The 25,953-nt window shown below is 46.6% G+C and overlaps 1 protein-coding gene and 1 pseudogene across 1 annotated transcript in view; both read right to left on the bottom strand.

Moving 5' to 3' along the window:
* LOC124776034 (division abnormally delayed protein-like) overlaps positions 1–25,953 on the bottom strand; it is a 1,005,302-nt gene that overhangs the window by 958,788 nt on the left and 20,561 nt on the right. The gene's annotated exons all lie outside the window — the stretch shown is intronic.
* On the bottom strand, positions 11,069–11,186 carry LOC124778513 (annotated as a pseudogene).

A 25,953-nucleotide genomic window follows, 5' to 3' on the forward strand; every position in this document is an offset into this window, starting at 1 on the left:
GAGAGAGTACCATCTAGTCGTTTTATGGGCCATTAACTTTTTGTATTAATTTTTTAATTTGATTATTCACACTTTTGGGAGTACGGTGGTTCAAATCCAGGTCCGGCTACACAGGTTTGAGTTTCCCGTGTTTTCTTAAATCGCTAAAGGCAAAGGAGGAGCTGACTCCTTGAAAAGGCCTGCCCGATTTCCTTCGTCATCCTCTACCAAATACAAAAGTATGGTCAGACTCTAATGATCCTGTCATACACGGGACGCTAAACTTTAAACCTCCGTCCTTACTTGATTGCTCCGTTTTCAATTCCTTTTTAAACTGTTAGCGTGGGGCAGATACGTTATAGATCTGTAAATACACTACCACCCAGCGGAGACAGAAATAGTGTCCAGCGTTATCTGTTAGCCAAGTGTAATATATCTCATTTGAATATTCCGTCATGCTTATTAACGGCTGGCGAAATAAGACTGGCCTGGAAAAACTTTCATGCTCCGTAAGACAGGCAACCCAACTCACATTATTCGCCGTGGATGCGGTTGATGTAACTATAGGTGAAATATTTTGCGGGCCCGTGCCCGTTTTAGTTTGCCGAGCCTGTAGATGATATTTAAACTATGGATGCCGGTAACCGGTTTCGACGTTCATCTCATCAACAGGACATGAGTGGAACGTCGAAATCGCTAACAGCTGTAAAAATTGTTTGTGTTTGTGACCGAAAACAAAAATTATGTTGCAATTTTCCCCGAATTTGAACATGGTAGTGCTTTTCCCGTGTGAAATATTCAGAGGTCTTCCAGTAACGCCACGTCACATTTCTTGTGGGCACTCTGCCATCTTTGGTTACGAGTGTGGCAGTGTTACTACATGCAGTGGAGACTGAACGATGAGAATGACTGTGGGTGGGAAATAGGGGCTATATATTACGCAGGTACAGCACTAGCTGTCTAAGAAGTTTAATGTTTAATAAATTTTTGGATGTCATTAAGGATTAGCAAAATGTGGGATTGTGTTGAGAAACGTGGTAGTGCGGGCGGTCTGGAAGGGGGACTGCTAGCGGCACCTTAAAGTTTCGCGGAGGGCGTTACGGTTTTATCTCAGCAGCACACCATCTTATGGCGGCAGACTTTGCTGTAATATTAACTGAATGTCAGTTTGCAACTTTCAAAGTAGAGGGTACTCTGATGTGTCCCACGGTGCCTCTATTTTTCGGCGGCAGTTCTGTAGCGGATTAGGAGGCCCGCAGCTCGTGGTCGTGCGGTAGCGTTCTCGCTTCCCACGCTCGGGTTCCCGGGTTCGACTCCCGGCGGGGTCAGGGATTTTCTCTGCCTCGTGATGGCTGGGTGTTGTGTGTTGTCCTTAGGTTAGTTAGGTTTAAGTAGTTCAAAGTTCTAGGGGACTGATGACCATAGATGTTAAGTCCCATAGTGCTCAGAGCCATTTGAACCATTTTTTGATTAGGAGGCTATTTGCTGGAGGGAGTGCCGACCAAAGAAAAAAAACTTTATTATATTTATTAACCATGAAATAAGTTGTTCTCTATTTGTGACGTAACTGGAGTGAGCCTGGCAATAATTTCATCCCATCGTATCTCCGAACTGTTGGGATTTACAAGGACGTTGCATATGATGAGTTGGAAGTTTAACAGGGATGGTTAGCGTCGTACACGGAACTAACCTAACTGTAACCGGATACCTGCAGGACTTAAAAAGCCTTTTTGTCTCAATTACAGTGAGACAGGTGACCCTTGCCGAAACTTATCCCACAAACACAGCTGTGCAGACACCTCGGTCCGCCGGTTAGCAATTCCTTCATCGACAGTAGCGTATCTTACGCCGCTTGATTGTGTCGCTATGTACTGAAGACCTTATTATGCGTGGAAGATTCTTTAATGTGTGTGTGTGTGTGTGTGTGTATGTAGGGAAGGTTAGATCACTCCTTTGAGCCCTATAGTATTGTAAGCCGAACTATCTCCCTATATGATACTAACATCCACTGGCAATACTCTCATATGTGGTGCATAAGGCAGTGTGTTCTTTACTACGAACTTTGTTAATTTGCTACCAAAAAAGTTACCTAGTTGAAGATGGTTTAAATCTCGGACTCCCTTCATTCAAAATACTGGCCTCCACGGAAAACAGGACAGATATTTGAAAGTGAACTACACAGTTCAAGTTTTTCACTCTCATTTTAATCCACTCGTAATTGTGTCAATTCACAAAAACGTCTAACTATTCATGGAAGCAACAGTACTTTAAATGAAAGGATTGCCTACTTATAAATGCCTGCTTTTAAAAACAGCCGTGTCGCTGGTGTGCAAACCGTCGATGACATAACTTAAGAGTGTCATTGGTGTAGAAAAGGTACAAAATGGAGCCTAAACTGAGGCTTGTGAGATCTGGTAACCGTATTTATGACTGTCTTGACGTCCAATACATCTTTTTAAATCCGTTCACGAAAGGATGAGGTATTTACCGTGAAACTGCTCGTCTCGTCTTATTAGTGTCTTCTTCATCTTTTGTCATAACCTGTTTTCTACTTCTTACAGCATCAACAACTGCCGCTAGAAACTTGTGGTGTGTAGCGGAGTGTACTTCAGGCGCTGGTTTAATTTATCCTTTTCCTCCTTCCATTTGCAAATAGAGCGCGGAAAGAGACTGTCGGAAACCATCATATGAGCCTGAATTTTTATGATTTTACTCTCGCCGTAATTTCCACAGCCGTATGCAGACGGAATTAATATGTTACCTAACTCTTCTTGTATTGTATGGTGATCTAGTCGAATATTTCGTACCAGCGCACACGTCGAAAAATAAAATCATCATCTAGCACACATAAGCATTTCGTGTCACTGTCAAACACGTATCACAGTCAAAGGCAGTATAAGCAATGAACCAGCAACATTCCACATCATCTTCACAACGACCCACCAACATACCGCATCATCTTCACAAATCTCTGCAAACCACCATACTGATAGCTACACATTCATGTTGTCATAACAGGAACTCACAGAAATGAAGTGAAAGCGTGTATTGGAAAACGTTACGTGCCCCAAACTGCAACTCCTATATTCTCGATATGAATACTCTTTTACTCCAAAAGAGGTTAATTAAAATTTCCCATCAGTAGCGTCCTTTCACACAAACAAGAATCTGAAAGGCAGTTCGGAGTATGAGACTCCCGCTGTTTTCTACCGGGGATATTCGTATCTTTCAAATTACTCTGAACGCGAAACAATGGTAAAGTCTTTGTTGAAGATAGATGTTTATTACATTTTTATGCAATTTTAGTTTGGCTATGATCAGTGGTGATGCCGGATCCCAGCTTGACAGCTTCGTTTATGTCAGGCATGACTACTTGAAAATAGGTCTACGACTCTGAAACGAGCAGCAAAGAACAAATGATAAGTAAATACAAATACAGAAGTAGAAAGCGTTTGTCAGCTACGGACTCGCCAACGAAATTCTCTTAGAAAAGTAATGGAGACTGTTGTGTCTTATTTGGATGCTGTGTGATTCTTTAGCGGATACAGGAGCGAGGTTCAGATGCTGTCCGTTAGCAGAGAATCAAATATTAATTTATTCTACATCTAATATAAAATAGTGAAGTAATATATAACTTTGTTGCTGAAGTTGCAGCGTCAGTTGCTGACAGTAGATTTGAATGTAGAAACATATACAGATACGAAAGACATAAATCTGTCACTTTTCAATTGGCCACAACGTCCATTCAGATGATGTCGATCCCTGGTCACTGTGAAAGTCTGTAAATGTTATTCAACTGGCAAACACACAAAAAAGGGTCAGTGCATGAAAGTTTGAACCTGAGTACACACGCCGCCGGAGCTCCGGAGAGGGGATGCTTGCATCTCAATGGCAGCGGCGTAATCCGTGGCAGCGCTCTCGTGCCACGGCGGCGGCTGTAGGAAACGAGGCTGCGTAACTGGCGGCGCGCATACACTGAACTGCCCGACCTGCTATCAATATAAGCCCGACTAGGCGATAGCAGCATCACATGGAGAAGAATGGCTACTACTCAGACACATGAACGGTGCATGTAGTATCAGACAGCCTACTGTCCGTGTGTAGATCGGGGAAGCCGCGCGATCTATCTTTGACTCGGAGAGATTGAGATGGCCCAGTGATTCGGCATGAGCATTTCGGAAACTGCACGACTTGTCAGGTGTTCGAGGAGTACAGTGGTAAGAGTATTCAACACCTGGTGAAACTAAGGTGAAACCGCTAATAAAACATTCTCGGCTTTCAAGCAGCGTCAAGTGGTTTACTGCCCAAGGGCTGGCAGGAGCACAGTATGCTGCTCTTCAGCCACAGGTATTACAAGAGAAAAACAATGGAGGCAATGAATGAACATAACATAATGGGGGACAAAAAACAGTATACACAGTAATGAAAAAACACTAAGCTGTTCACACGCGAAGAAAACCAAAGAAACTGTTAGCACTGAACATGGACACTGATGATGGAGACGACACGTGAACGTTGGAGCGTGGGCGGCGAAAACACTGAGGCACAAACACGACGGCACACACACAAAACTGAAGGCGATGATCTACAGTGCGCGAATGTCCACTGAACGTGTGCGAGTTCGGGTACCTGCCAAGTGGGGGAAAAGGTGGGGGGGGGGGAGAGGGGAGAGCTGAGATGCCAATGGCAGAGGAGATGGGGGAGGAATGAAGGTATGGGGGTAGGGGAAGCCCGGGGGGAGGAAGGGGGAGGAATGGAGAAGGGAGAGAAGAGAGAGGGTGACCTGAGGAAAAAACACAGGAAGTGGGAGAGGAGGATCAAAGTTGATAGGAGGGGTAGCTGGAGGGGAGGAGGGCATCATCAGGGAGGGGGAGCTGGCGGAAGCCACCTTGGGAGAGGGTAAGGAGAGTGGAGAGATGGAGAGTAGGTGGGAGGTGGGAATACAGGCATGGCAGCGGACAGGGGTGGGAGAGGATGGGAGAGACAAGCGGGTGAGGGGGATCTAGTTTACAGGAGGTGTAGAGGATCCGTATTCGTTCAAGGAAAAGGACGATGTGGGGGAATGGAATAAGGTCGTACAGGATCCACGTGGGGGAGGGGAGACGGCTGCGATAGGCAAGGCGGAGAGCATTGCGTTTGAGGATTTGAAAGGGTTTGTAATAGGTGGGAGGGGCGGAGATCCAGGCAGGGTGGGTGTAGCAGAGGATAGGGAGCGTGCCATGTCTTGGATTGTCCGGAGATGGGGGGTCCAGGAGAGGCGACGGTCAAGGGTGACGCCAAGGTACTTAAGGGTGGGGGTGAGGGCGATAGGACGGACATAGATGGTGACATAGAAGTTGAGGAGAAGGAAGGAAGGGGTGGTTTTGCCTGCAATGATCGCCTGGGTCTTGGAAGGATTGACCTTGAGCAATCACTGGTTGCACCAAGTGGTGAACCGGTCAACATGTGATTGGAGAAGGTGTTGGGAGCGCTGCAGGGTGGGGGAAAGGGCAAGGGCAAGGAAGGTGGTGTCATCGGCACTAGTGTGGCTGTCATTGCCGTGCTTATATAGCCGCGCCGTTGCTCCTGACGTCGCTCGTGACGTCACTAGTGCTCGGTTCCACACCATATACAGAAATGTTTTGGCCGCGCGACCGCCGGGCCCGATTCAACTCCCTTCACACTTGATCCCACGCTGGACTCAGCTGCAATCCACCGTCTCTACTGAAGGTGTTGTCAGAAATTTTCATCATTATGGCCTTATTCATTTATCACGTTATCCCAGAAGCCATTAGACGTCTCATCGAATGTAATTCGGTGTCCTTTCTCCAGAGCATGTTCTGCTACAGCTGACTTTTCGGGACAGCGCAGACGTTAACACCTTTCATATTCTATGCGGCGCTGTTCAATAGTGCGAACAGTCTGGTCGACATAGAACTGCCCACATCCACACGGTATCTTGTAAATTCCCGGTGTTCTGAGGCCTACATCGTCTTTCACAGATTTCATTAGTTGCCAGAACTTTGTCGGAGGCCTGAAAATTGTGTCTAATTTATGCCTCTTCAGGAGCCGACTAACCTTCCCTGTTGTCGAACCACAAAACGGTAAGAATGCAACCTGCTTGGTGTCTTCTTCAGAGGTCTTCTTCCTTTGAGGGAGTTGAAGCGGGCCCGGCGGTCACGCGGCCAAAACATTACCGTATATGGAGCGGGACAGAGCACCAGTTACGTCACGAGAGACGGCGCGGCTATATAAGCACGGCAATGACAGCCACACGACAGTCATCCACTTGACAATGGCAGAGGGGATCTCTGCCGAAAGCTTGTGGTCAGTAAATCACTTGACGCGGCTTGAAACCCGAGAATGTTTTATTAACGGATATCGCCACGAAAGCATGCATTCAAACATACATTATTACAGATGTAGGACGTCGTAGGGTGGGCAAAACAGAGCAACAGGACGCCTAACTGTAGTGGAACTAACATCAGACTTTAATACTGGGCCGAGTACAAGTGTGTCTGAACACACAGCGCGCCGCACATTCCCAGTGATGGGCCTCCGCCGCTGACGACCCATGCATGTGGCAAACTTAACAACACGACATAGGGAACTACGGCAGAAATGGGGCACGTAACCATCGGCCCCGGACGTTGCCGCAGTGACAGAGCGTTGCATGGTCCGATAAATTCCAAGATCTCCTTCATCATGCGGATGGTAGGACGTGAATCCGTTGCCTTCCACTGCGGGGTGGAGACAAGCTGGCGGCGGATCCATTATGCTGTGGGGAACTTCACGTGGGCATCTATGGGTACAGTAGAGCTGGTGCAAGGAACCATGATGGCCAAAGAGTATCGTATACTGGTTACAGACCATGTACACGATCATGTTTCCCGACCGCAGTGGCGTTTTTCAGCAAGACAACCCGCCATTTCACAAGGTTCAAATGGTTCAAATGGCTCTGAGCACTATGGGAGTTAACTTCTGAGGTCATCAGTCCCCTAGAACTTAGAACTACTTAAACCTAACTAACCTAAGGAAATCACACACATCCATGCCCGAGGCAGGATTCGAACCTGCGACCGTAGCGGTCGCGCGGTTCCAGACTGTAGCGCCTAGAACCGCTCGGCCACTCCGGCCGGCATTTCACAAGGCCATAAGTGTGATGGGATGGTTCGAGGAACACAGTGGCCAGTTCCAATTGATGTGCTGCCCCCCTTCCCGCCCCCCCTCCCCAACTCTCCAAATCTGAACTCGATCGAACACACCTGGGATGTGATTGACCTTGTCGTCAGGGCTCATCGCCACACTCTCTGGAGTTTACGGGAATTAGGTGAGTTGTGTGTGGAGATGTGGTGCCAACTCCCTTCAGCGACCTACCAAAGCCTCATTGCTTCCATGCTCTGACACGCTGCTGCAGTTTTCCGTGCCAAAGGTGGACGCTGCGGCTATTAGGTAGGTGGTCATAATGTTCTGGCTGATCAGTGTATCTGAAAGTGCGGCCGGGCGGATAGGGGCCGATACCGCATAGATGATCATGAAGAATGGTTGACTTCCGTGGATATGTGGTATTTTCTCAAATGTGTGTGAAATCTTATGGCACTTAACTGCTAAGGTCATCAGCCCCTAAGCTTACACACTACTTAACCTAAATTATCCTAAGGACAAACACACACACCCATGCCCGAGGGACGACTCGAACCTCAGCCGAGACCAGCGGCACAGTCCATGACTGTAGCGCCTTAGACCGCTCAGCTAATCCCGCACTACGGTATTTTATCTCAGAGCCCGTAAAATATTGGTAACTAGTACAGTACTGGCCATTGAAATTGCTACACCACGAAGATGGGCTACAGACGCGAAATTTAACCGACAGGAAGAAGATGCTGTGATATGCAAATGATTAGCTTTTCAGAGCATTCACACAAGGTTGGCGCCGGTGGCTACACCTACAACGTGCTGACGTGAGGAAAATTTTCAACCGATTTCTCATACACAAACAGCAGTTGACTGGCGTTGCCTGCTGAAACGTTGTTATGATGCCTCGTGTAAGGAGGACAAATGCGTTCCATCACGTTTCCGAATTTGATAAAGATCGGATTGTAGCCGAACGCGATTGCGGTTTACCGTATCGCGACATTTCTGCTCGCCTTCGTCGAGATCCAATGACTATTAGCAGAACATGGAATAGGTGGGATCAGGACGGAAATACGGAAGGCCGTGCTGGGTCGCAACGGCCTCGTATCACTAGCAGTCGAGATGACAGGCATCTTATCCACATGGCTGCAACGGATCGTGGAGCCGCGTCTCGATCCCTGGGTCAACAGATGGGGACGTTTGCAAGACAACAACCATCTGCACGAAGAGTTGGACAACGTTTGCAGCAGCATGGACTATCAGCTCGGAGACCATGGCTGCGGTTACCCTTGACGCTGCATCACAGACAGGAGCACCTGCGATGGTGTACTCAACGAGGAACCTGGGTGCACGAATGGCAAAACGTCATTTTTTCGGATGAATCCACGTTCCGTTTACAGCATCATGATGGTCGTATCCGTGTTTGACGACATCAATGTGAACGGACATTGGAAGTGTGTGTTCGTCATCGCCATACTGGCGTATCACCCGTCGTGATGGTATGCGGTGCCATTGGTTACACGTATGAGTCACCTCTTGTTCGCATTCGCATTGATGAGCCTTTGAACAGTGGTCGTTAGATTTCAGATGTGTTACGTCCCGTGGCTCTACCCTTCATTCGATCCCTGCTAAACCCTACATTTCAGCAGGATAATGCACGACCGCATGTTGCAGGTCCTGTACGGGCCTTTCTGGATACAGAAAATGTTCGACTGCTACCCTGGCCAGCACATTCTCCAGATCTCTCACCAACTGAAATCGTCTTGTCAATATTGGCCGAGCAACTGGCTCGTCACTATACACCAGTCACTACTCTTGATGAACTGTGGTATCGTGTTGAAGCAGCATGGGCAGCTGTACCTGTACACGCCATCCATGCTCTGATTGACTCAATGTCCAGGCGTATCAAGGCCGTTATTACGGCCAAAGGTGGTTGTTCTGGGTATTGATTTCTCAAGATCTATGCATCCAAATTGCGTGAAAATGTAATCACTTGTCAGTTCTAGTGTAATATATTTGTCCAATGGATACCTGTTTATCATCTGCATTTCTTATTGGTGTAGCTATTTTAATGGCCAGTAGTGTATTTACGAGCGCTGAGGTGAAATACAGAAATTTTTGTGAGGGAAATATATTAGTCGACCACTATATTACTGAGAGTGAGGGCACTGCAGTCTCCTTATCATGGGCTATTATCGTGATATTTTACGTGGATGTACCGAACCAGTTGACAGTGTATGCACCACTATATCGAAATCATTCAGTGTGCGATAAGCTTTCCATAGTTACCGCTGTAACGTTAGCAAGCGTTCCTGTTAACGGCCACAGGAGGCCGGCTGGCGTAACATCGTGATCGTGTAGTAGATTACAGTGACGTTGGTAGCACTTCAACACACGAGCCGGTGTTTACTGCTTTCTCGGCCTAGTGAGCGCAGTTAACCGATCCAGCAACAGCCTGAAATTTACACGACGAAATTTGTACTAGATTACCTGCTGCGCGCCAGAAGTATGAATTATTCATGAAGTTTTGACAGAGGTCTGTGACTGAATTAATGCTCGCTGGAGATGCTGCAGCTACAGTCAGCCGCCCGTGTCAGAACTGCGCCAGCTTTGACGAGCCGGCTGTTGTACGGCTAATGCGTGGTACGAGTAAGGGAACTCACTGTACGAGTTTATTCAGGGTCACAATACACCTAGCTGTAGTAGCAGCAGCAGCAAGAATGGCAACGTAGAATTTTTATCATAGAAGTTTAGCTGTTTCCGATATACTTCTATGGAATGCGTTTGCACCGTCAGATTAAGAAAAGAACGACGAACCAGAAAGAGTTATCCGAATGGGCAGGGAATCAGTTGTGTGATGTATATGTGCAGACAAACAAATTATTATAGTTTCAGAAAAATTGGATGATTTACTCAAGAGGAAGATCTTCACAGGTAGAGCAAATCAATAACTCGTTGGTCCACCTCTGCCCCTTATGCAAGCAGTTATTCGACTTGGCGCCGGCCGAAGTGGCCGTGAGGTTAAAGGCGCTGCAGTCTGGAACCGCAACACCGCTACGGTCGCAGGTTCGAATCCTGCCTCGGGCATGGATGTTTGTGATGTCCTTAGGTTAGTTAGGTTTAACTAGTTCTAAGTTCTAGGGGACTAATGACCTCAGCAGTTGAGTCCCATAGTGCTCAGAGCCATTTTATTCGACTTGGCGTGGAATGATAGAGTTGTTGGATATCCTCTTGAGGGAGATTGTGCCAAATTCTATATAACTGGTGCGTTAGATCGTCAAACTACCGAGATAGTTGGACGACCCTGGCCATAATTCTCCAAAAGTTTCAAGTTGTGGAGAGATCAGACGACCTTGCTCGACAAGGGAGTGTTTGCCAAACACGAAAACAAGCAGTAGAAACTACGGCCGGATGTAGGCGGGCATTATCTTGCTGAAATGTAATATCAGGATGGCGTGCGATGAAGGGCAAAAAACAGGGCGTAGAATATCGTCGGCGTACCCTGAGCTTATGGATGACAACCAAAGGTATGCCGTCATGAAAAGAAATGGCACCCTACACCATCACTCCTGGTTGTCGGCCTGTATGGCGGGCGACAGTCAGATTGGTATCCCATCGCTGTCTTCACTCTTCATCGGGGCTCAGCTCCAAGCTCACTTAAGATGGTTCAAATGGCTTTGAGCACTATGGGACTTAACATCTGAGGTCATCAGTCCCCTAGAACCTCTCTCTCTCTCTCTCTCTCTCTCTCTCTCTCTCTCTCTCTCTCTCCTCCCGCACAGGCCATGAAGGTCCAAAGGTACCGACTGGCCGCCGTGTCATCCTCAGCCAACAGGCGTCATTGGATGCGGTTATGAAGGGGCATGTAGTCAGCACACCGCTCTTCCGGCCCTATGTCACTTAACGAGACCGGAGCAGCTACTTCTCAATCAAGTAGCTCCTCAGTTTGCCTCACAAGGGCCGAGTGCACTCCGCTTGCCAACAGCGCTCGGCAAACCGGATGGTCACCCATCCCATTGATAGCCCAGCCCGACAGCGCTTAACTTCGGTGATCTGACGGGAACCGGTATTACCACTGTGGCAAGGCCGTTGGCCCCCTAGAACTTAGAACTACTTAAACCTAACTAACCTAAGGACATCACACACATCCATGCCCGAGGCAGGATTCGAACCTGCGACCGTAGCGGTCGCGCGGTTCCAGACTGAAGCGCCTAGAACCGCTCGGCCACCGAGGCCGGCTCTTGTCACTTAAGACAATTCTATTCTAGTCAATGAGATTCCAAACTGAAGACGTGTCTGGAGACCTAGACAGACATGGGAGACTAACCTGAATGTCGCCCGACAGCCAGTAATGATGGTCTGGGTTTCCATTTCTTGTCATAGCAGGACCCTTCTGATTATCGTCGCCGGCATTGTTACAGCACACCGCTACGTCAGCGATATTCTGAGCCCTGTTCTGTTGTGCTCCGTGGCAAGCCAACCTCAGCTTACATTTCAGCAAGATAATGCCCGCCCACACACGGTGATAGTTTCCACTGCTTGTCTTCGCGCTTACCAAACACTACCTTGGCCAGCAAAGTCGCTGGACCTTCCCGAATGAGAATGTTTGGGCCATTATGAGCAGAGTCCTTCAACGAGCTCGGGATTTCGACGATTTAACGCGCAAAAAGGACAGAATTTGGAACGATATCCGTCAGGAGGACGTCAAATAAACGTGTCAATCACTACCAAGCAGACTAACTGCATGCATAATGGCCAGAGTTGGACCAATGGTTATTGACATGCTCTATCTCTGAAGCTCTTTCTCTTGAATTAATCGCCCATTTTTTCTGAAATTGTAATCATTCCTTTTTTGTACATTTACATCACACCTACCGATTTCTGTCCCATTAGGATGATTCCTTACTTGTTCGTCTTTTCTTGTCTTGAAGTGTATTACTAGTTTTCTCACAATTGTAATTTTCATGCCCTTAAACTGAATACGTTTATTGACTGAATACATCTTCCGAAATCCCGAAGATGGCGGGGATAAAATGCAGGAAACGATGGGTTATCTACAGCATGTTCTGCAACCAGACTGCAGTTGTAAGAGTGGAAGGGGGTTGAAGAGAAACAGGGGTGCAGAATGTAATGTAATAGGGTTGTAGTCTCTGCCCCGTATTGTCTATACATTAAAAAAGCAGCAAAAAAACCTAAAGAGAAAATTGGAAAGAGATTTAAAGTTCAGCGAGAAGATAAAAAACTTTGATGTTTGCCGTTTACGTTGCAGTTCTGTCAGATTAGACTGGGAATTGAGACAGTGAAAGTAGTAGATGAGTTTTGCTATTTGGCCGATGTAGAGAAAATACAAAATGCAGAGGCAGAGTGGCAATATCAGCAAAAAGGTGTTTACGAAAAAGAGAAATCTGTTTAATACAAATCAAAAGCTGAAAATGATGCATGTAGTAGACTGTACTGTAGAACATATACAATAGTGTGAGTTTATAATTATCAAATTATTCTACAAAAGAGCTACGGAAGAATCAGTTAAAAAGACATTTGCTTATATAAAAGTTTTCTGAGTGTGGTATCATACTCATAAGACTTTCATGGTTACTGGCTCTGGCTGCGGACGCCTACGCAAGAAATTTGTTAACTTCGGACATGAACTGAACGAAAGCAAAATATGGATGATAACAGCACAGAAAAGACGATAGTGGAAACTATTTTATTAGAAGTTTCTTGAAAGTAAAAAACCGTTTCGCCCATCGAATTTTTGTAGTTTCAATTCCTCCACAGTCGTCATCCTCGATTACGTCCAAATTTTTGATGTATGCAGGGCGTAGCTAGAAATAAAACTGACACAAGTGAGGGCTTCATACGGCCAACCATTTGGAAAAAAAAATATTTTTGATGCAAATCGGGCGAGGCATTAGCCCCTTGTGTTACCTAAGTACATCAAACAGAAAATTAGTCACCACCGGCAGACATCAAGTTAATAGCACGTAATCTTGCATCTACCTTTGGTAATGGCCTCAGTGGGGAGAGGAGGACAGCCCACAAGTTTCTTATGGAATGCAATGTCCTGCTGAAGCCGTTCATTTGTGATTAGATCCTGTACAGCTTACGCAGAGTGGGGATGTTAATCGCTGCTTTTCAGCCACAGCTCCAAATAGCCCCAGACATTTTATACGGGGCTAGGATCGGGCGGTTCAGCGGGCCAATCGAGGTGTGATAGCATAAGTATGAGAGCAGCACTCTGAAGACGGCCGTTGTCATCTTGGAAGACCGAAGTGTTCACAGCATGTTCACCCACGGTCCTCCAGGAAATACACCATATAGAAATTGCTATGAGCAATGACATTTTGCCCACTGCACCCTTTTCCCTTCGCAGTATTAACTGAGAAGAAACTACATTCACTGACAGCAGCAAGTTGATTGCCGTTGACAAGACATGACACACATTACCGGTCGGTTAGTATCTTTTTACGATCGCAGTGTCTTGTAGGAGCACTGGACAGTACGCGTTAATACACCAACAAATCGGACATCTTCACTCACAGTGAGGTCATGGGCACCTCCAAACATTTCATAACACCTTTTTTGTTACTACGTCGCGTCTCGACGTCGACCATCATGCTGCGCTGATTCCTTAAATGTGGCTGCAACATTCGCACCAATTCACTGTCATGGCTTCCGTCAGCGGTGCAGGGCCACATATTTATTTATTTATTTGCGAGGAAAGCTACTTTTGTCATGAAACGAGCCAGTACATAGTTTACTGAACGCTGATTAGAAAATCTATAAAAAGCAGAACTAAAGAGTTAATAAAACGCGAAAAATATTGTGAGAATTTACGCATAAAGGGCAGATTACAGTTAAAAGTACTCAACTGCTGAGTTTAAATAATGTGCCGCTTAGAAGAAGTGTCACAAGCAAACCTCTGGACTTGTGTTTGAATATATGGGATTCATCACCAATTCTTCTAGAGGTGTATTGACATTGAATCCTGCGGAAAAGTGCAGAAGTGTCTGTGCAGTGCTAAACGAAGTGTTATACAACCGCATACCGTTTCTACTCCGTCCGGCATTCGCTGAATAAACGTTGTGTTTTTTTGCGAATGAGTCAGTTTTGTCAGCTGAAAATCCCACGATGGAATATACGCACAGGGACGGCAGAGCAAGAATTCTGAGCGACCTAACAGTGACCTAAACCAAGTTACACCGCAGATCAGCCAGACTGCCCTTGTCTGTGCTAAGAATATTCTTGGTAAGTGCAAAGAGTTCCCCAAAATACAGCAACGTACGAGGTGCACTGGCACAGTGGATATCATTTTTATAGTGAAGATAACAGCGTTTAGTTTCTGGACAAGATCTTGAACCTGATATTTCCTGAGTTAGAAGCATCTAAAATGTTCGCCAACACTGGCAGACTGCCTTGAGGCAATAGAATTTCTCATCCACTACATTTCCGAATCAGTTCTGTACGCATAGCGTTTTGTTGCAGATGCTCATTAATCTGCTGTCTGATGACCACGTGCTGACTACCCTATTGGTGACATTACTTAGGTTAAGGTACAAGTCATTCACAAGAACAATTGTGGCACCTGCAAAGAGAAAACTTTTACGTCATCTGTTACGTTTCGTGCCATGGCATTTATACAGGGTGGCCCACTTAAACGATTAAACGCAAATATTTCTAGAAGAGCAATAGATACGGAAAAACGACTTCCACGGATTTAAATGTAAGGCAGAAAAAAATGGTTCCGAGCACTGTGGGACTTAACATCTGACGCCATCAGTCCCCCTAGAACTTAGAATTGCTTAAGCCTAACTAACCTAAGGACATCACTCACATCCATGGCCGATGCAGGATTCGAACCTGCGATCGTAGCGGTCGCGCGGTTCCAGACTGAAGCGCCTAGAACCTCTCGGCCACACAGGCCGCCTGTAAGGCAGAGGATGTTGAAATTAAACACTATGAGACATTGTGAAACGCAAGTAAATATTATTTTCAATACAAACTTAAAAAAAATGCAAACACCGTATTACTACTTACACAGTCAATAATACGAAGAAAGACAAAAAGAATGGAGTTATTTGTATCCCAATAGGTCAATTACATTTCGAGAAATTGCAAAGCGGAGTTGACGCTTGAAGCCGGCCGCGGTGGTCTCGCGGTTAAGGCGCTCAGTCCGGAACCGCGCGACTGCTACGGTCGCAGGTTCGAATCCGGCCTCGGGCATGGATGTGTGTGATGTCCTTAGGTTAGTTAGGTTTAAGTAGTTCTAAGTTCTAGGGGACAGATGACCACAGATGTTAAGTCCCATAGTGCTCAGAGCCATTTGAACCATTTGACGCTTGAAGTAACGGAAATGCACTGCTATTGCACATCCCGAGATGCAAGCGTAAATCCCACACTGCCCGTGATCGCGATGTGGTTGACGTTCTACGATGCTATCTACACTGTTATTAAGTGGAATGGAAACAACACAGATGTCCAGTCACAGACGATGAAAAGTAAGGAAAGGGTTTACTCGTTAGTGCTTAATTGATCTTGATTACAGTCATAACTGGTCACAACGGTAGCGGCATACCGAACATCACCCGCCGCGGTAAATATAATTAATGATTGATCAAGGATCTAACAGAGGGGTACTAGTCATACGTAGTTGTACATCAGTTATATAACGGTATATGACACGTACATGGCATGTTACTAAACATTTTTAATGACTACGTTACAACCGAACTTCGGCACATAGTGAAACGATTATATCAACGTACAATAATACCTATAAAAAAACCACAAGTCTTATCAGAAACACACAAAATGTATGTCTATATGTCATACCATTTCTCACAGCAGACACACAAGAAGCTATGTTCGAGGAGATCGCCATTTGCATGGCAATACCGCTGTGCACGTTCGAACACTGATCGACTTACTGGTGTCAGTGTTTCTGGTGTTACTGCAGCACACGCAGCGGTAATGCGAGCTTTCAAGTTGTCCACTGGTGTCGGAACCTGCTGCTACACCACATCTTTCATACGTCCCCAGACAGAATAGTCCGCGGGGGTGAGGTACGGCGACCTCGATTTGGGTCGGCGTTCACTGACCGGCACTGTTCCGTTGTGTGTAGGTAGATAAATAAAACACGCAAGAGGAAAACCGTTATCTCCGTATCAGTGTTTGTGGCACGAAACTATTATTACTTTCGGCCCTCGTGATAACAGTGAAAGTATTCGCACGTTAATCACATGGCGATTACGACCAACGCGGGGTCACGCTTGCATCTCTTTATGTGCGATAGCGGCGCGTTTCGTTTATTTCAAGCGCCAACTTCGCTTTCCAATTTCTCTGGATGTAATTGATGTACACTCCTGGAAATTGAAATAAGAACACCGTGAATTCATTGTCCCAGGAAGGGGAAACTTTATTGACACATTCCTGGGGTCAGATACATCACATGATCACACTGACAGAACCACAGGCACATAGACACAGGCAACAGAGCATGCACAATGTCGGCACTAGTACAGTGTATATCCACCTTTCGCAGCAATGCAGGCTGCTATTCTCCCATGGAGACGATCGTAGAGATGCTGGATGTAGTCCTGTGGAACGGCTTGCCATGCCATTTCCACCTGGCGCCTCAGTTGGACCAGCGTTCGTGCTGGACGTGCAGACCGCGTGAGACGACGCTTCATCCAGTCCCAAACATGCTCAATGGGGGACAGATCCGGAGATCTTGCTGGCCAGGGTAGTTGACTTACACCTTCTAGAGCACGTTGGGTGGCACGGGATACATGCGGACGTGCATTGTCCTGTTGGAACAGCAAGTTCCCTTGCCGGTCTAGGAATGGTAGAACGATGGGTTCGATGACGGTTTGGATGTACCGTGCACTATTCAGTGTCCCCTCGACGATCACCAGTGGTGTACGGCCAGTGTAGGAGATCGCTCCCCACACCATGATGCCGGGTGTTGGCCCTGTGTGCCTCGGTCGTATGCAGTCCTGATTGTGGCGCTCACCTGCACGGCGCCAAACACGCATACGACCATCATTGGCACCAAGGCAGAAGCGACTCTCATCGCTGAAGACGACACGTCTCCATTCGTCCCTCCATTCACGCCTGTCGCGACACCACTGGAGGCGGGCTGCACGATGTTGGGGCGTGAGCGGAAGACGGCCTAACGGTGTGCGGGACCGTAGCCCAGCTTCATGGAGACGGTTGCGAATGGTCCTCGCCGATACCCCAGGAGCAACAGTGTCCCTAATTTGCTGGGAAGTGGCGGTGCGGTCCCCTACGGCACTGCGTAGGATCCTACGGTCTTGGCGTGCATCCGTGCGTCGCTGCGGTCCGGTCCCAGGTCGACGGGCACGTGCACCTTCCGCCGACCACTGGCGACAACATCGATGTACTGTGGAGACCTCACGCCCCACGTGTTGAGCAATTCGGCGGTACGTCCACCCGGCCTCCCGCATGCCCACTATACGCCCTCGCTCAAAGTCCGTCAACTGCACATACGGTTCACGTCCACGCTGTCGCGGCATGCTACCAATGTTAAAGACTGCGATGGAGCTCCGTATGCCACGGCAAACTGACTGACACTGACGGCGGCGGTGCACAAATGCTGCGCAGCTAGCGCCATTCGACGGGCAACACCGCGGTTCCTGGTGTGTCCGCTGTGCCGTGCTTGTGATCATTGCTTGTAGAGCCCTCTCGCAGTGTCCGGAGCAAGTATGGTGGGTCTGACACACCGGTGTCAATGTGTTCTTTTTTCCATTTCCAGGAGTGTATTTCAATCCAACCAGCGCCACTCGTCTTATGATTTTTCTTGCTAATGACTGCGTAAGAAATAAGGCGGAGTATCCATTTAAAAATTTCTACATCTACATCTACATACATCCTCCGCAATCTACCATACAGTGCGTGGCAGAGTGTACCTCGCACCACAACTAGCATCTTCTCTCCCTGTTCCGCTCCCAAGCAGCCGGCCGGAGTGGCCGTGCGGTTCTAGGCGCTCCAGTCTGGAACCGAGCGACTGCTACGGTCGCAGGTTCGTATCCTGCATCGGGCATGGATGTGTGTGATGTCCTAAGGTTAGTTAGGTTTAATTAGTTCTAAGTTCTAGGCGACTGATGACCTCAGAAGTTAAGTCGCATAGTGCTCAGAGCCATTTGAACCACTTTGAACCACTCCCAAACAGAACGAGGGAAAATGACTGCCTATATGCCTCTGTACGAGCCCTAATCTCTCCTATCTTATCTTTGTGGTCTTTCCGCGAAATGTACGTTGACGGCAGTAAAATTGTACTGCAGTCAGCCTCAAATGCTGGTTCTCTAAATTTCTTCAGTAGCGATTCACAAAAAGAACGCCTCCTTTCCTCCAGAGACTCCCACCCGAGTTCCTGAAGTATTTCCGTAACACTCGCGTGATGATCAAACCTACCAGCAACAAATCTAGCAGCCGCCTCTGAATTGCTTCTATGTCCTCCCTCAATCCGACCTCATAGGGATCCCAAACGCTCGAGCAGTACTCAAGAATAGGTCGTATTAGTGTTTTATAATCGGTCTCCTTTACAGATGAACCACATCTTCCCAAAATTCTACCAATGAACCGAAGACGATTATCCGCCTTCCCCACAACTGCCATTGCATGCTTGTCCCACTTCATATCGCTCTGCAATGTTACGCACAAATATTTAATCGACGTGACTGTATCAAGCGCTACACTACTAATGGAGTATTCAAACATTACAGGATTCTTTTTCCTATTCATCTTTATTAATTTACTTTTATCATATTTAGAGTTAGCTGCCATTCTTTACACCAATCACAAATCCTGTCCAAGTCATCTTTAATCCTCCTACAGTCACTCAACAACGACACCTTCCCGTACACCAAGTATCATCAGCAAACAGCCGCACATTGCTATCCACCCTATCCAAAAGATCATTTATGTAGATCGAAAACAACAGCGGACCTACCACACTTCGCTGGGGCACTCCAGATAATACCCTCACTTCCGATGAACACTCACCATCGAGAACAACGTACTGGGTTCTATTACTTAAGAAGTCTTCGAGCCACTCACATACTTGGGAACCAATCCCATATGCTCGTACGTTAGGAGTCTGCAGTGGAGCACCGAGTCAAATGCTTTCCGGAAGTCAAGAAATATGGCATCCGTCTGATACCATTCGTCCATCGTTCGCAAGATATCATGTGAAAAAAGGGCGAGTTCCGCTTCGCAGGAGCGATGCTTTCTAAAGCCGTGCTGATGCATGGACAGTAACTTCTCTGTCTCAAGGAAATTCATTATATTCGAACTGAGAATATGTTCGAGAATCCTGCAACAAACCAATGTTAAGGATATTGTAAGTTTGTCTTTAAAATTGTATTTTCTTACGTTTTAGAATGTCTCATAGTAGGGGGTGGGGCAAATAAATGTGGCTCGGGCGAGTGGATACGGTTGGAAGTGAATATATGCATATAACCACACCCAATGACGCGCATAACATGTATACGCACGCCAAGTGATCCACCCCTGTACAGAGCTTAGGGCATGCTGTTTCAGTGTGAGTGGAGCAGTGAAAATTGGACGAGGTACTCACAGTGGAGCCATGGATGCCCCTTGTGCAAAGTTACGTAACAGAGTTGTGGTCAGTTGTTTGCTGAGATGTTTAATGGTGTCAAAGTGCCATCAAAGAGTGCCATGCAACGCTTGGTCCAAAAATGGCGTCAGACAGGATCTGTTTTGAACAAGTCAAAAAAACATTCCGAAATGTGTCCGCACCCCAGAACACGTTTGCTGCAGTCGGAGGTTCGAATCCTGCCTCGGGCATGGATGTGTGTGATGTCCTTAGGTTAGTTAGGTTTAAGTAGTTCTAAGTTCTAGGGGACTGATGACCACAGCAGTTGAGTCCCATAGTGCTCAGAGCCATTTGAACCATTTTTGAGCCACATGTTGCTGCAGTTCACCAAAAAATGCTTCCAACTCCTACCAAACCAACCTGACGCCTGTCGCAAGAGACCGGCATATCACGTCGATCATATTGACGAATACTCCACCTGGCCTCACATGCATTCCTACCTAGTGTCTGTTGTCCATGCATTAAAACCAGTAAATGCTCCTCACCGCTTCTTGTTTTGTGATTGGCTGTTCACTGACATTGTAATGAATGGCTTGGATACGAATCGGTTCTTTATCTCTGATGAAGCCTGGTTTTTACTGAGTGATTATGTCAGTTCAGAGAATCACAGGTTCTGGGCAACGGAGGATCCGTACAACTTCCACGATACACCCTTACATGATCAGAAGGTTGCGGTTTGGTGTGCAGTGTCTGCACACCGTATTAAAGCTGCCATCTTCATTCATCAGACGCTGACTTCGGCGCGTTACATAAGCAACATTTGGGAAACAGTTGTGACAGCATTAACGGAGGAGGTAAAGTCCTACGGTTACTTCCAACAGGATGCAGCTACTGCCCATACAGCCGGCCGAACCCTGGAGCTATGTTCGCACCTGACAAAGTTGTTAACAGAGGTCAGTGTGGTCGAGGTCCTAGCTCGCCAACAACGTCACCTGATATGTCAGTGTGCGATTGCTTTGTGTGGTGAACCCTCAGTCGCAACAATCGCCATAGTCTTGAAGAACTGCAGTAGAATGTTTCGGATGAGACTACAGCAATTTAGTCCCCCTTAAACATCCCAACAACCACCACCACCACCACTACAGCAATTCCAGCAGTCTGCCTTACATTCGGCCTTCAGTAACATGTCAACCAGGGCCCAAAAGAGCCAAGAGATGAATCATAGTGACGTTACTACTGTGTTTCCTTTCTTCTGGCGTGCTTCTTAGTGGCCTCGAACTCTGATCTTCGTGTCACTTTTATATGCCCCACCCTGCATTTACTTTCATAAGCCCTTGTCTTACATTCATACTCGTGAAAGCCGTTTTTTGTTGCTGTAGAAATACTTACTCTGAAACGTTTAAGTGTATAACGAGAAAGGCAACGGACAGACAACAGAACCCTACGGTACCCCGCACTTTACATGACCCAGTCAGATTCAAACCTCTTCCCCTTTTGTTGCCACTTGTAATGGTACTTGAATTACGTAACCATTACGGCACCTCACCTCAACCTCTCGATACCAGCAATATTCTACTGCGTTTCTGTAAAGTAGTTAACATATTTCTGTGACAACATTCATATTTGATTTCATTAAAATGGTTCAAATGGCTCTGAGCACTATGGGACTCAACTGCTGAGGTCATTAGTCCCCTAGAACTTAGAACTAGTTAAACCTAACTAACCTAAGGGCATCACAAACATCCATGCCCGAGGCAGGATTCGAACCTGCGACCGTAGCGGTCTTGCGGTTCCAGACAGCAGCGCCTTTAACCGCACGGCCACTTCGGCCGGCTGATTTCATTAATGTAGAGGTACTTTGATACATCGATATATTTATATTGCAATGATATTATTCTTATGTGTATTCTTTCTTTTGTCACTATGATCTTTGACGTACTTGTAACTCTGATTTTTAGGCGCGTAAGCGGTTATTGGAGAGTCAAGTCTTGGCCGTCATGTTGAAAAGACGCAAATTGTAGTGAGTTTATCAAATGTGAACTTTAACAATGAGGAAGATATTTTCAAGTATGTTTTATACTGTCAAGTGATGTTGCAACAAAAGTAATAGAAAAGGAGTGTAACTTAAATTCGGAGTGCTGATAACTTTTTTAAATCACCATTGTCGTAACTTGGAAAAGTTTAATCTTCAAGAATGGTTTATGAAACACATCTATAAAACTTTTGAATATCGCAGAATAACACCTAGGCCTCTTTGCATCCGAGCTTGGAATCATCACTGCCTAGATTTTCGACGACTGAGCCATCAGTTCACAACGAGACCAGCGTGGGAAACACGAACAGATGAGTGGCTAGTTTATCCATTATTTCATGAAATGACTTTATTAACTGTGCTTTAATGACACCTGCCACATAATATAACTTTGTTGTTGCCCGAAAATGCAATACTTAGCAGCGTGAGCAAAACTACAATCATAAGTAATTTTTGACCTTTGTTGTGGTAGGGTTGTTAGACACTGGAGGACTACCTTCCGATTCTTACATTCGAGAAATTACGGGGAGCATTGTTGAGCTTCTTCCTTAATCGCATAATTTTCCAACATTTGCAATCCTACTGACATAACGCAATCTACAGCGCTCCAAATCGACCAGTGCGGTTCTTTTTTTTCTTTTTTATGAATGTTGACTTTTGTTTTGTACGCGGAGGATCTATAACTTTTCAGCTATATAAATACACTCCTGGAAATGGAAAAAAGAACACATTGACACCGGTGTGTCAGACCCACCATACTTGCTCCGGACACTGCGAGAGGGCTGTACAAGCAATGATCACACGCACGGCACAGCGGACACACCAGGAACCGCGGTGTTGGCCGTCGAATGGCGCTAGCTGCGCAGCATTTGTGCACCGCCGCCGTCAGTGTCAGCCAGTTTGCCGTGGCATACGGAGCTCCATCGCAGTCTTTAACATTGGTAGCATGCCGCGACAGCGTGGACGTGAACCGTATGTGCAGTTGACGGACTTTGAGCGAGGGCGTATAGTGGGCATGCGGGAGGCCGGGTGGACGTACCGCCGAATTGCTCAACACGTGGGGCGTGAGGTCTCCACAGTACATCGATGTTGTCGCCAGTGGTCGACGGAAGGTGCACGTGCCCGTCGACCTAGGACCGGACCGCAGCGACGCACGGATGCACGCCAAGACCGTAGGATCCTACGCAGTGCCGTAGGGGACCGCACCGCCACTTCCCAGCAAATAAGGGACACTGTTGCTCCTGGGGTATCGGCGAGGACCATTCGCAACCGTCTCCATGAAGCTGGGCTACGGTCCCGCACACCGTTAGGCCGTCTTGCGCTCACGCCCCAACATCGTGCAGCCCGCCTCCAGTGGTGTCGCGACAGGCGTGAATGGAGGGACGAATGGAGACGTGTCGTCTTCAGCGATGAGAGTCGCTTCTGCCTTGGTGCCAATGATGGTCGTATGCGTGTTTGGCGCCGTGCAGGTGAGCGCCACAATCAGGACTGCATACGACTGAGGCACACAGGGCCAACACCCGGCATCATGGTGTGGGGAGCGATGTCCTACACTGGCCGTACACCACTGGTGTTCGTCGAGGGGACACTGAATAGTGCACGGTACATCCAAACCGTCATAGAACCCATCGTTCTACCATTCCTAGACCGGCAAGGGAACTTGCTGTTCCAACAGGACAATGCACGTCCGCATGTATCCCGTGCCACCCAACGTGCTCTAGAAGGTGTAAGTCAACTGCCCTGGCCAGCAAGATCTCCGGATCTGTCCCCCATTGAACATGTTTGGGACTGGGTGGAGCGTCGTCTCACGCGGTCTGCACGTCCAGCACGAACGCTGGTCCAACTGAGGCGCCAGGTGGAAATGGCATGGCAAGCCGTTCCACAGGACTACATCCAGCATCTCTACGATCGTCTCCATGGGAGAATAGCAGCCTGCATTGCTGCGAAAGGTGGATATACACTGTACTAGTGCCGACATTGTGCATGCTCTGTTGCCTGTGTCTATGTGCCTGTGGTTCTGTCAGTGTGATCATGTGATGTATCTGACCCCAGGAATGTGTCAATAAAGTTTCCCCTTCCTGGGACAATGAATTCACGGTGTTCTTATTTCAATTTCCAGGAGTGTATATATATTTGCATGAACAGATAGAAACTTGTTAATTCTACATTCCACATTTCTCACGTCGAAGGAAAACACGCTGAAATATCTTCGTTGTCTTCAAACTTTGCGTGCCTGTGTACTTAACTCACGAAACTGCGATGTTATACTGATGACATGTATCTATTTCGATGGCAATTGTATCGGGTTTTTCTTAAACAGTTTAAGAACGGCGTTTTGTTGAACTGGCCCCTCGATGTAAATACTACTGAATGATCTTGGTGCTGTCACTGTTTTAACCCTGGAATTTCGATTCACTTGATTTCCATACAATTACTTTTTCGGTGTGTGGAGCGTGCTTGGAATTATCATCTGAATAAAGGAAACGGAAACCCCTCTTTTTTAACAAGTAATAAATAATTCAATTTACATAGCATTAGAAGCTATCTCCGGCTGCTCTTATTCTCAACTCCAGAAGAAGCACGTATATATATTTACCAGAATTTATGACTACAGAGCTCATTATTCGTAATGTATTCTAAGGCCTCTCTTTCTCTGCTGCTAGTGCCAGAAGCTGAGAAAATCGTTATTCATTCTTGTTAAACTTGAATTCATCCTCGCCTGCTACTTGTGCTGTTTCTTGGATTTTATTGCTAGCAACACTCTGAGACACTATTGAGAAACTAATTAATACCTATGCGATTTTCACGTGTAAATTGTGCATGGCGCCTACCGGGTAAGGAGAAATGTTCCAGTAATTTTATAAACTGTTAGAGTAAGTCGCATAGACTTACTGGCTCAGAGATATCGAGTGCTGTGTCACCCGCTTCATCGATATTCAAACGATGTAACTCTTTTTTGCACTCAGTGTGTTTCAGTTTCTAGCCAGGAAGGTAAGTGATCCTTTGTATTCTCCAACGAAAATATAGACTGATTGTTATGGTGGACGCTGCAGGCAAATGCCATTAAGGATTGTTATAGACTACACACCAATTGAGAAGAAGCTAATTTATCCCAAATGGATTTCGATTCGTTAAAAAAAGTTAAAAACAGATTTTGAATTTTTTTCTTCATTATCAGTTAAAATCAACAGCTACAGACATTTATATATGAAACAGCATAGCGATGTTTAGAGGTTTGCTTTATTAATACACCTTGGTATCTTTCCTTTTTTAAGTGCGAATATCGTACCACAAGCGCATTAATTTATTAAAGATGACTGTGATGTTTGGTGTAGTGTTACGTTTGTCTCGCTGATTTAGTGACAGAGGAAGGAGAATGTGAAATTGCTTGCCGAGATGTGGTCCACAGTGATGATCAGGACTAGTTTACATCATTGCTTTCCCTCGTCGACGAAAATCAACGATGGAAATTTCTTCTTCCACCGCTATTTTAACAAGCTGCATTCCTCTCGAGCTTCAATGCAGTATCGCAAGTTGACGGGACAGGGTCCAGATTCATCTCTAGAGTCGTTTCTAAATGCTTAAAAATATTCGCTGATCCAGAGTTAAAATGTGTAACGCGCATTGTAAGATTTAATCGTTCAAGGCTGGAAATGTCACACTTGTTGTAATAAAAGCTGACAAACCCGTCATTGCCCGGCCGAGTATTCAACTTGCTAATTTTCTGTTAGAAACTAAACCTTATATGCACGCCTGCAGTTGACTCTGCGTGAGATGATCCTGGACAATTTCTCTACGCTGGACGCAGCTGCCTCGCGTGTCTGCAATGCGATTTTGTAAAAGTCTGTACGGCAGCTCCTCTTCACGAGTCTATAGACAGATTTATTTTCGTTTACTGCCGTTTGCATTTCGCAGCTGCAATCTGTCAAATGCGCTGCCAGGGGTCAAAGATTTCTATATGAAGATGGTATCTGTTCTTTCGGGCATAGTTAAGGCTAACCGGCCATTGACCTTCTTCTGTGCTGCATGCACACACTTTGCCCGAAATCTTACGGGACTCGGTAAGATTGTCTACCGTGAGTAATGAGTGTAATGGGCAGAGGCACTACGAATGTAGTGTGTGGACATTAAGTTGGGAATGTGGGTCTCACGGGGGGGCGTGCAAGGGATAAATCCGTGCAGTCGCGCTATCCTCTCTGCCCTCGGTGGCTCAGCTGGATAGAGCTTCTGCCATGTAAACAGGAGATCCCGG

This window comes from Schistocerca piceifrons, chromosome 2 (assembly GCF_021461385.2).
Source record: "Schistocerca piceifrons isolate TAMUIC-IGC-003096 chromosome 2, iqSchPice1.1, whole genome shotgun sequence".
Taxonomy (NCBI): Eukaryota; Metazoa; Arthropoda; class Insecta; order Orthoptera; family Acrididae; genus Schistocerca; species Schistocerca piceifrons.